The sequence below is a fragment of the Suricata suricatta genome, chromosome X (genome assembly GCF_006229205.1).
Source record: "Suricata suricatta isolate VVHF042 chromosome X, meerkat_22Aug2017_6uvM2_HiC, whole genome shotgun sequence".
Classification (NCBI taxonomy): domain Eukaryota; kingdom Metazoa; phylum Chordata; class Mammalia; order Carnivora; family Herpestidae; genus Suricata; species Suricata suricatta.
In genome coordinates, this window is record NC_043717.1 from 61,476,153 (window position 1) to 61,485,292 (window position 9,140).

Here is a 9,140-nt window from a genome sequence, read left to right on the forward strand (position 1 = left end):
TCTCTTGTTACTGCCTTTACTTTAAAGTCCAGTTTGTCTGATAGAAGTATGGCTACTCCTTTCTTTTGGCTTACTGTCGCATGATATTTCTCCATCCCTTTACATTCAACCTGAAGGTGTCTTCAGGTCGAAAATGAGTCTCTTGTAGACAGCAAATAGATGGGTTTTGTTTTTTTTTTATCCATTCTGCTACCCTGTGTCGTTTGTTTGGAGCATTCAGTCCATTTACATTCCATGTTATTTTCGAAAAATGTGGGTGTAGAGTCATTGTGTTCTCCCTAGAATTCATGTTTATAGTGGCATCTCTGGCAGCTTGTATTCTTTGCAACATTTCCCTCATAGAGTCCCTCTTAGGATTTCCTGTAGGGATGGTTTGGTGGTCATGAATTCTCTCAATTTTTGTTTATTTGGGAAAACCTTTATCTCTCCTTCTATTTTGAAAGACAGGCTTGCTGGGTAGAGGATTCTTGGCTGTAAATTTTTTCTGCTCATCACATTGAAGATTTCCTGCCATTCATTCCTGGCCTGCCAAGTTTCATTCGATAGGTGTGTAACCACTCTGATAGGTTTCCCCTTGTATGTGAGGGCCCTTTTCTCCCTAGCTGCTTTCAGAATTCTCTCTTAATCTTTATATTTTGCCAGTTTCACTATGATATGTTGTGCCAAAGGCCGATTCAAATTAAGTCTTAAGAGGGTTCTTTGTGCCTCTTGAATTTGAATGTCTATTTCATTTCCCAGATTTGGGAAATTCTCAGTTATATTTTGTCTGGTATCCCTTCAGGACCTTTTTCTCTGTCTTCCACTTTAGGAATTCCTATGATATGGATGTTGTTCCATTTGATTGTATCACTCAGGCCTCGAATTCTCCTTTCCTGCTCCTGGATTAATTTCTCTCTCTTTTTTTCAGCTTCCTCTTTTGCTATAACTATATCTTTGGATTCACCTTTCTTCTCTCTGCCTCGTCAATCCTTGAGGTGGCTGCCTCCAATTTGTTGTTCACCTCATCTATTGCATTTTTTAACTCATCACACCTATTTTCAAAGTGTCTAGTAATTGTCTCAGTTGCTTCATTAATGCTTTTTTCAACCCCAGCGAATAATTTTATGACAAGTTTTTTAAATTCTTCATCTGTTATGTTGTCTAGATCTGCCTTGAGCAGTTCTGTGGCTGTGACTTTTTTCTGGAGGTTCTTCAGGGGAGAGTTCCTTCGTTTTGTCATTTTTGCTAGTTTTCTGTCTCTTGTCAGCTTTAGAAAGCTCATTGTGCACTCTGCTCTTGTTAATGTTTCTCTGTTAAAGGAGGCTTATTGACTGTCCAGGTGCTGTCGTTTCAGGAAATATTCTTTTAGTGGTGTCTCTCAGTTTCTCTTGTTGTGCCTTTGAATATTTTATTTCCCTACTCAGCAATATTTGGGACTCACCATCAAGCACACTTTGGCTTGTTTCTTGGGGTAGCCCTAAGAAGGAAAACAGACAGACAAACACAGAGGGAACAGAAGCACACAAATGCACAGACAAATCAAACAAAGAAACACATTAAAAGGGGAAAAGAAAAGAAAGAAAATTGAAAGGAAAGAGATGAAAGATAAAAAAAATAAATTGGGTCAGAGATTACAAAGGACAGTTGACAGTCTAAAAGTATATGACTAGTTGAGGGGAGAGGTAAGGATGAGATACAGGAGAATATATCTGGATTGCAAGAAGTTAAAAAAAGGGAGAAAGGAGAAAGGAAAGTATTGAGTAAAAGTTTTTAAAATTTTAAGTTAAAAAGGTAATAATAATAAAAAATAAGCATAAAAAAGAAGAAAAAAAAAGAAAATAATGAAGAAAAAAAGAAAAAGAAAAAAAAAGCAGCAGGTCGCCCTCATGGATAGGCATGGTTTGGTGTGGTAGTTCTAGGAGGCTGCTCTCAGAGGCTCTGCCTTGGTGTCTGCAGAGAGTAGAATGGCGGCATGCCATGCTCTGCTGGTACTACGCACTGTAGGCCACTCTAATGAGTCTGATCTCCTTGTGTCATGGTCGAGCCATGTTGTATTTTCCAGGCCCACCTCGGTTCAAAGTTCTAGTCCATGCACTTTTATGCTACCACAGATGAGATGTATTTGCTTTGGGGAATGACTTCTTAGGGGGAGGGATCAGTTTGTCTTAGCTCAGTTAGGGATTTCAGCTGCCCCTGCCTGAGGCGAGGTGTGCACCCTGGGGCGAGATGCGCAGCAAGAGGTGAAGTGCAAGCCGTCAAGGATACAACTGTGGATACCCAGCCCTCAGCTGGGATTGTGATCGCATTGGGGGAGAAATGAGTTTCTCGTGGCTTTGCGCAGGTGTTGCCCGAGGCGCCATGCACTGCTGGAAATGATCTAGGAGCTCCTGCAGCCTGACCGCGTGCCCAGGCTTACACAGCTGCCAACTCCCTGCCTGGATCACGTAGGGGTGGGGGCTGTTTTTTCCCTGTTAGCACCCAGGATTCGGGATTCGTACAGCCAATGCTGGTGGTGAGATGCGCCATGGAAATGAGGTGCGTGCACCTACTCCCAAAACCAAGGTCGAAGTGAGTGCCCCTGGTGTCACCCCGCCACAGCTGCTGACTCCCTGCCAAGATGGCACAGGGCTGGAAGCTGTTCTTTCCCTTGCACCACCTGGGTTCGGGATTTGGTCTACCCAGTAGTTATATATGGAGTGAGAGTTTCTCTCTCCAAGAGTGGTTAAACGTTCTTTATCTCTTCCCCAGAGACAGTACTATGAGTGTGTTCAGTCTCTGTCCCTTCCCTTTATCTCTCAGGCTCCATGCGCTAGCCCCTTTTTGGGCTGGGGCTCCCACCTCCCCTGCCCGTCTCGGGCTTGTCCGTTTTCCAATCTCCCCTGTTCGCACTCACTCACTCAGGTGTCTTTGAGGTTCTCTTCTTTCTGGAGTCCGTATTTTCTCCTTCCACTCTTGCAGATGAGAGTAATGTCCTTCTCAGTTCGATAGATGGAGCAGACGAAGTTTACAGAGCTGCCTTCCTCTCCGCCATCTTGACTCCTCCTCTATCCTAATTATTCTTAATTTTTAAACTTCCATAACTTTTCCCCTTGTTTTCTCTTTTCTATTTCCATATTTCATCCTTCTCTCTCTATTCTTCCTGGAGTCTGGGAAAGACCAACATTTAACATTGCGGTGATTAGATCAACCCTTACTATCCAGATATATTTCGCTTATCTCATTCTTATCTTTAACCTCCAGAGGTTTTAAGCTCTGAGACTGTCCTTTATCTCTGGCTGTCTCTGTGCGCCCAGTTTTTGTTTCTTCCTTCATTCTCCTTTCCTGTCCTCTCTTTTCTTTCCTGTTCCCTTTTTTTCCTTTCCCATTTGGTTTGCTTGTATACTTGATCTGTCAGTTCATTTGCTTGCTTGTGTTCCCTGTATGTTTTTCTGTTATCTGTTCCAGGGGTACCTCAAAAAAAAGGCCGAATCACACATAGTGGAAAATCTCAAATATCACTGAGTAAGGAATTATATTAATTACAAGCACAACAAGAGAATCTGAGAAACACTGTTAAAAGGACATCTCCTGAAATGACAGGCCCTGGACAGTCAAAGTGCCTCCTTTAATAGAGCCATACTAACAGGTGCACAGTGCAGAAAGAACTATTAAAACTGATGAGACAGAAAGCTAGCCAAAATGACGAAAGGAAAAAACTCTCCTCTAACAAAATTCCAGGAAGAAATCACAGTGACAGAACTGCTCAAAACAGACATAAGCAACATAACTGAAAAAAATTTTTGAATGAATATTATAAAATTATTCACTAGGATTGAAAAAAGCATAGAAGCTGTCTGAAAAGATATTGATACAAAGATTAGGAACCTTCAAAATAGCTGTGACGAGTTAAAAAGGCAATGAACGAGGTGAATAATAAGATGGAGACACCCAATGCATGGCTTGAAGAAGCAGAGAGGAGAATAGGTGAATTAGAAGACACAGTTATAACAAAGGAAGAAGCCAAAAAGAAGAGAGAGAAATTGATATAGGAGTGCCAAAGGAGAATCAGAGTCCTGAGTGATACAATCCAATTGAACAATATCCATATCATAGGAGTTGCTGACGAGGAAGAAAAAGTAAAAGGTCTCAAAGGGGTGATGAATCAAATTACACACGAAAATTTTGCCAATCTAGGGGAAGAGAAAGAAATTGAAATTCAAGAGGCATACCCAACACCCCTAAGACGTAACATAAACCGACCTTCAGCATGAATAATCATAATGCAACTGACAAAATATAAAGACAAAGAGAATTCTGAAAGCAGCTAGGGATAAAAGGGCCTTAACATACAAAGGGAAACCTATCAGAGTGATTTCAGACCTATCTACTGGCTGGCCAGAAAGGAATGGAAGGAAATCTTCAATGTGATGAACAAGAAGAATACGCAGCCAAAAATTCTTTATCCAGCGAGCCTGTCATTCAAAATAGGAGAGATAAAAGTGTTCCCAAATAAACAAAAATTGAGAGAATTCATCACCACCAAACCATCCCTACAAGAAATCCTAAGAGTGACTCTATGAGGGAAATGTAGCAAGGAATATAAGGTACCAGAGACATCACTACAAACATGCACTCTACAGGGAACATAATGAATCTAATCCCATATTTTTCAATAATAACACTGAATGTAAATGGACTGAATGCTCTTGCCAAATGATACAGGGTAGCGGAATGGATCAAAAAGCAAAATCCATCTATTTGCTGTCTACAAGAGACTCACCTTACACCTGAAGACCCCTCCAGATTGAAAGAAAGGGGATGGAGAAATATCCACAATGCAACTGGATGCCAAAAGAAAGCCAGAGTAGCCATACTTATATCAGACAAACTGGACTTTAAAGTAAAAGCAGCAATAAAAGATGAAGAAGGACATTATATAATAATTACAGGGTCTCTCCATCAGGAAGAGCTAACAATTAGAAACATCTATGTGCCGAATTTGGGAGCTCCCAAACACATAAAACAACTAATCACAAATAGAAGCAATCTTATTGATAAGAATGTGCTAATATAATCCACTTACAACAATGGATAAGTTAACCAGACAAAAAATCACTAAAGAAACAAAGGACCTGAATGGCACACTGGAACAGATGGAATTAATAGATATATTTAGAACTCTGCATCCTAAAGATATGGAATTCACTTTCTTCTCGAGTGCACATGACACATTCTCCAAGATTGATCACATACTGGGTCATAAAACAGCCCTCCATAAATACAAAAGAATTGAGATTATACCATGCACACTTTCAGATCACAATGCTATGAATCTTGAAATCAACCACTGAAGAAGTCTGGAAAACCTCTAAAAATGTGGTGGTTAAAAACTACCCTACTGAAAAATGACTGAGCAAACTAGCCAATTAGAGAGGAAATTAAAAAATTATGGAAACAAATGAAAATGAAAATACAGCAATCCAAACTCTCTGGGACACAGCAAAGGCAGTCTTATGAGGAAAGATCATTGCATTACAGGCCTACCTCAACAAATCAGAAAAAGCACAAACAGAAAACCTAACAGAGCACCTAAGGAAACTAGAAATGGAGCAGCAAGAGCACCCCAAACCCAGCAAAAGCAGAGAAATAATAATCAGGGCAGAATTAAACAGGATAGAATCCACAAAAACAATTGAACAGATCAATGATTCCAAGAGTTGGCTTTTTGAAAAAATAAACAAAATGGATAAACCTCTAACTAGGCTCCTCAGAAAGAAAAGAGAGAACACTCGAATAGTCAAACTCATGAAGGAAAATGGATCTATTACAACAGATCCCTCAGAAATACAAGCAAAAATCAGAGATTATTACAAAAAATTATATGCTAACATCCTGGACAATCTAGGAGAAATGGACAAATTCCTAAATGCACCTCCACTACCAAAATTTAAACGGGAAGACATAGAAAATCTGAACAGACCCATAACCAGTGAAGAAATTGAATCACTTACCAAATATCTCCCAAGTAATAAAAGCCCAGGGCTGGATGGATTCCCAGGGGAATTCTAACAGACATTTAAAGTAGAGTTAACACCAATCCTTCTCAAGTTATTCCAAAAAGTAGAAATGGAAGGAAGACTATCGGACTCATACTACGAAGCATATATCACTCTGATTCCTAAGCCAGGCAGAGACCGAACAACAACAACAAAAAAGAACTACAGGCCAATATCCTCAATGAATACAGAGGCAAATATACTCAACAAGATACTAGCAAATCGAATCCAACAGCATATAAAAAGAATTATCCATTATGATCATGTGGGATTTATATCTGGGTTACAAGGCTAGTTCAGCATTCGCAAATCCATCAATGTGATGCATCACATTAACAAAAAGAAAGAAAGAAAGAAAGAAAGAAAGAAAGAAAGAAAGAAAGAAAGAAAGAAAGAAAGAAAGAAAGAAAGAAAGAAAGAAAGAAATGAAGAAAACCTATGATCCTGTCGATAGATGCAGTGAAAGCATTTGAAAAAATACAACACCGCTTCTAAATAAAAACTCTCCAGAAAGTCGGGATAGAAGGAACTTACTTAAACATCATAAAAGCCATTTATGAAAAGCCCACAGCTAATGATATACTCAATGGGGAAAAACTGAGAGCTTTCCCCCTGAAATCATGGACATGCCAGTGATGTCCACTCTTACCACTGTTGTTTTAAAAGTGCTGGAAGTGGTAGCATCAGCAGTCAGACAACAAAAGGAAATAAAAGGCATTAGACTTGGCAAAGAAGAAGTCAAACTTTCAATTTTCCCAAAGGACAAGATACTCTACATGGAAAACACATTGACTCCAGCAGAAGCTTTCCAGTACTGATCAATGAATTCAGTAAAGTTGCAGGGTACAAAATCAATGTACAGAAATCTGTTGCATTCTTAAACACCAAAAATGAAGCAACAGAAAGAGAAATAAAAAAACTGATCCCATTCCCAATTTCACCAAAAACCATAAAATACCTAGTAATAAATCTAACCAAAGATGTTAGAGTCCTGTATGCTGAAAACTACAGAAGACTTATGAAGGAAATTGAAGAAGACACAAAGAAATGCAAAACCATTCTGTGCTCACGGATCGGAAGAATAAATATTGTGAAAATGTCTTTATTTCCCAAAGCAACTTACAGATTCAATGCAATTCCCATCAACGTTGCACCAGCATCTTCTCAAATCAAGAACAAACTATCTTAAAATTTGTATGGAACCACAAAAAACCTCAAATAGCCAAATTAATATTAAAGAAGAAAACCAAAATGGGAGGCATCACAATCTCAGACTTTAGCCTCTCCTACAAAGCTGTCATCATAAAGACAGTATGGTATTGGCACAAAAACAGACACAGGGAACAATGGAGTAGAATAGAGTGCCCAGAACTGGACCCACAAGTATATGGCCAATTAATCTTTGACAAAGCAGGAAAGAGTATCCAATGGAAAAAAGACAGCCTCTTCAACAGGTGGTGCTGGGAGAGCTGGAAAGCAACATGCAGAAGAATGAAGTTAGATCACTTTATTACACGATTTAGAAAAATAAACTCAAAATGGATAAAAGACCTGAATGTGACACAGGAAACCATAAAAACCCTAGAGGAGAAAGCAGGAAGCAGCTTCCTTGACCTCAATCGCAGGAATTTCCTCCTCGACACATCCCCAAAGGGAAGGGAATCAAGAACATAAATGAACTATTGGGACCTCATCAAGATAAAAAGCTTATGCAAGGCAAAGGAAACAATAAAAAAAAAAAACTAACAGGCAACCTACAGAATGGGAAAAGATAGTGACAAATGGCATATCAGATAAAGGGCTAGTATCTAAAATCTACATGAAACTCACTAAACTACATATCAAAAAAAGAATAATCCTGTGAAGAAATGGGCAGAAGATCTGAACAGGCACTTCTCCAAAGAGGACATCCAGTTGGCCAACAAGCACATGAAACGATGCTCAGTATTACTCATCATCAGGGAAACACAAATCAAATCCACACTGAGATACTACCTCACACCAGTCAGAGTGGCTAAAATGAACAAATCAAGAGTCTATAGATGCTGGTGAGGGTGTGGAGAGATGGGCACCCTCCTATACTGTTGGTGGGAATGTAAACTGGTGCAGCCGCTCTGGAAAACAATGTGGAGGCTCCTCAAAAAAACTATCAATAGAACTCCCCTATGACCCAACAATAGAACTGCTACGGATTTACCCAATGGATACAGAAATGCTGATACATAGGAGCACATGTACCCCAATGTTCATAGCGGCACTTTCTACGATAGCCAAATCATGGAATGAGCCTAAATGTCCATCACCTGATGAATGTATAAAGAAGATGTGGTATATATACACAATGGAGTACTATATGGCAATGAGAAAGAATGAAATCTGGCCATTTGTAACAATGTGGATAGACCTCGAGGGTGTCATGTTAAGTGAAATAAGTCAGGTGGAGAAGGACAGATACCATATGTTTGCACTCATAGGTCTAACAGGAGAAACCTCACAGAGGGCCATAGGGAGGGGAATGGGGAAAGAGACCTGGGGAGAGAGAGGGACACAAACCATGAGAGACTATTGAATACTGAAAATTAACCGACAGATTAAGGGGGAGTGGGAGGGGGAAGAGGGTGATGGTCATGGAGGGGGGCACTTGTGGGGAGAAGCACTGGGTGTTATATGGAAACCCATTTGACAAAAGACTATTATAAAAACTTAAAAAAAATAAAATCCAACTAAAAAAAACCCTAAACCTACCCCGAACAAACCCCTAACCTCCTATCTCCTTCTGCTGGCATTTCCATTTACAAGAGACATAGCCCCAAGGCAAAACTACCTTTACTAAACTCTTTTTTCCCCATAATATTTTATTGTCAAATTGTTTTCCATACAACACCCAGTGCTCTTCCCCTCAAGTGCCCTCCACCATCACCACCACCTCCCCTCCCCCCTCCCCCTTCCCCCTCAACCCTCAGTTCATTCTCAGCATTCAATAGTCTCTCAAGTTTTGCATCCCTCTCTCTCCCCAACTCTCTCTCCCTCCTCCGTTCCCCCTGGTTCTCCATTAGGTCTCTCTTGTTTTTCTGCTAGACCTATGAGTGCAAACATATGGTTTCTGTCCTTCTCTGCCTGGCTTAC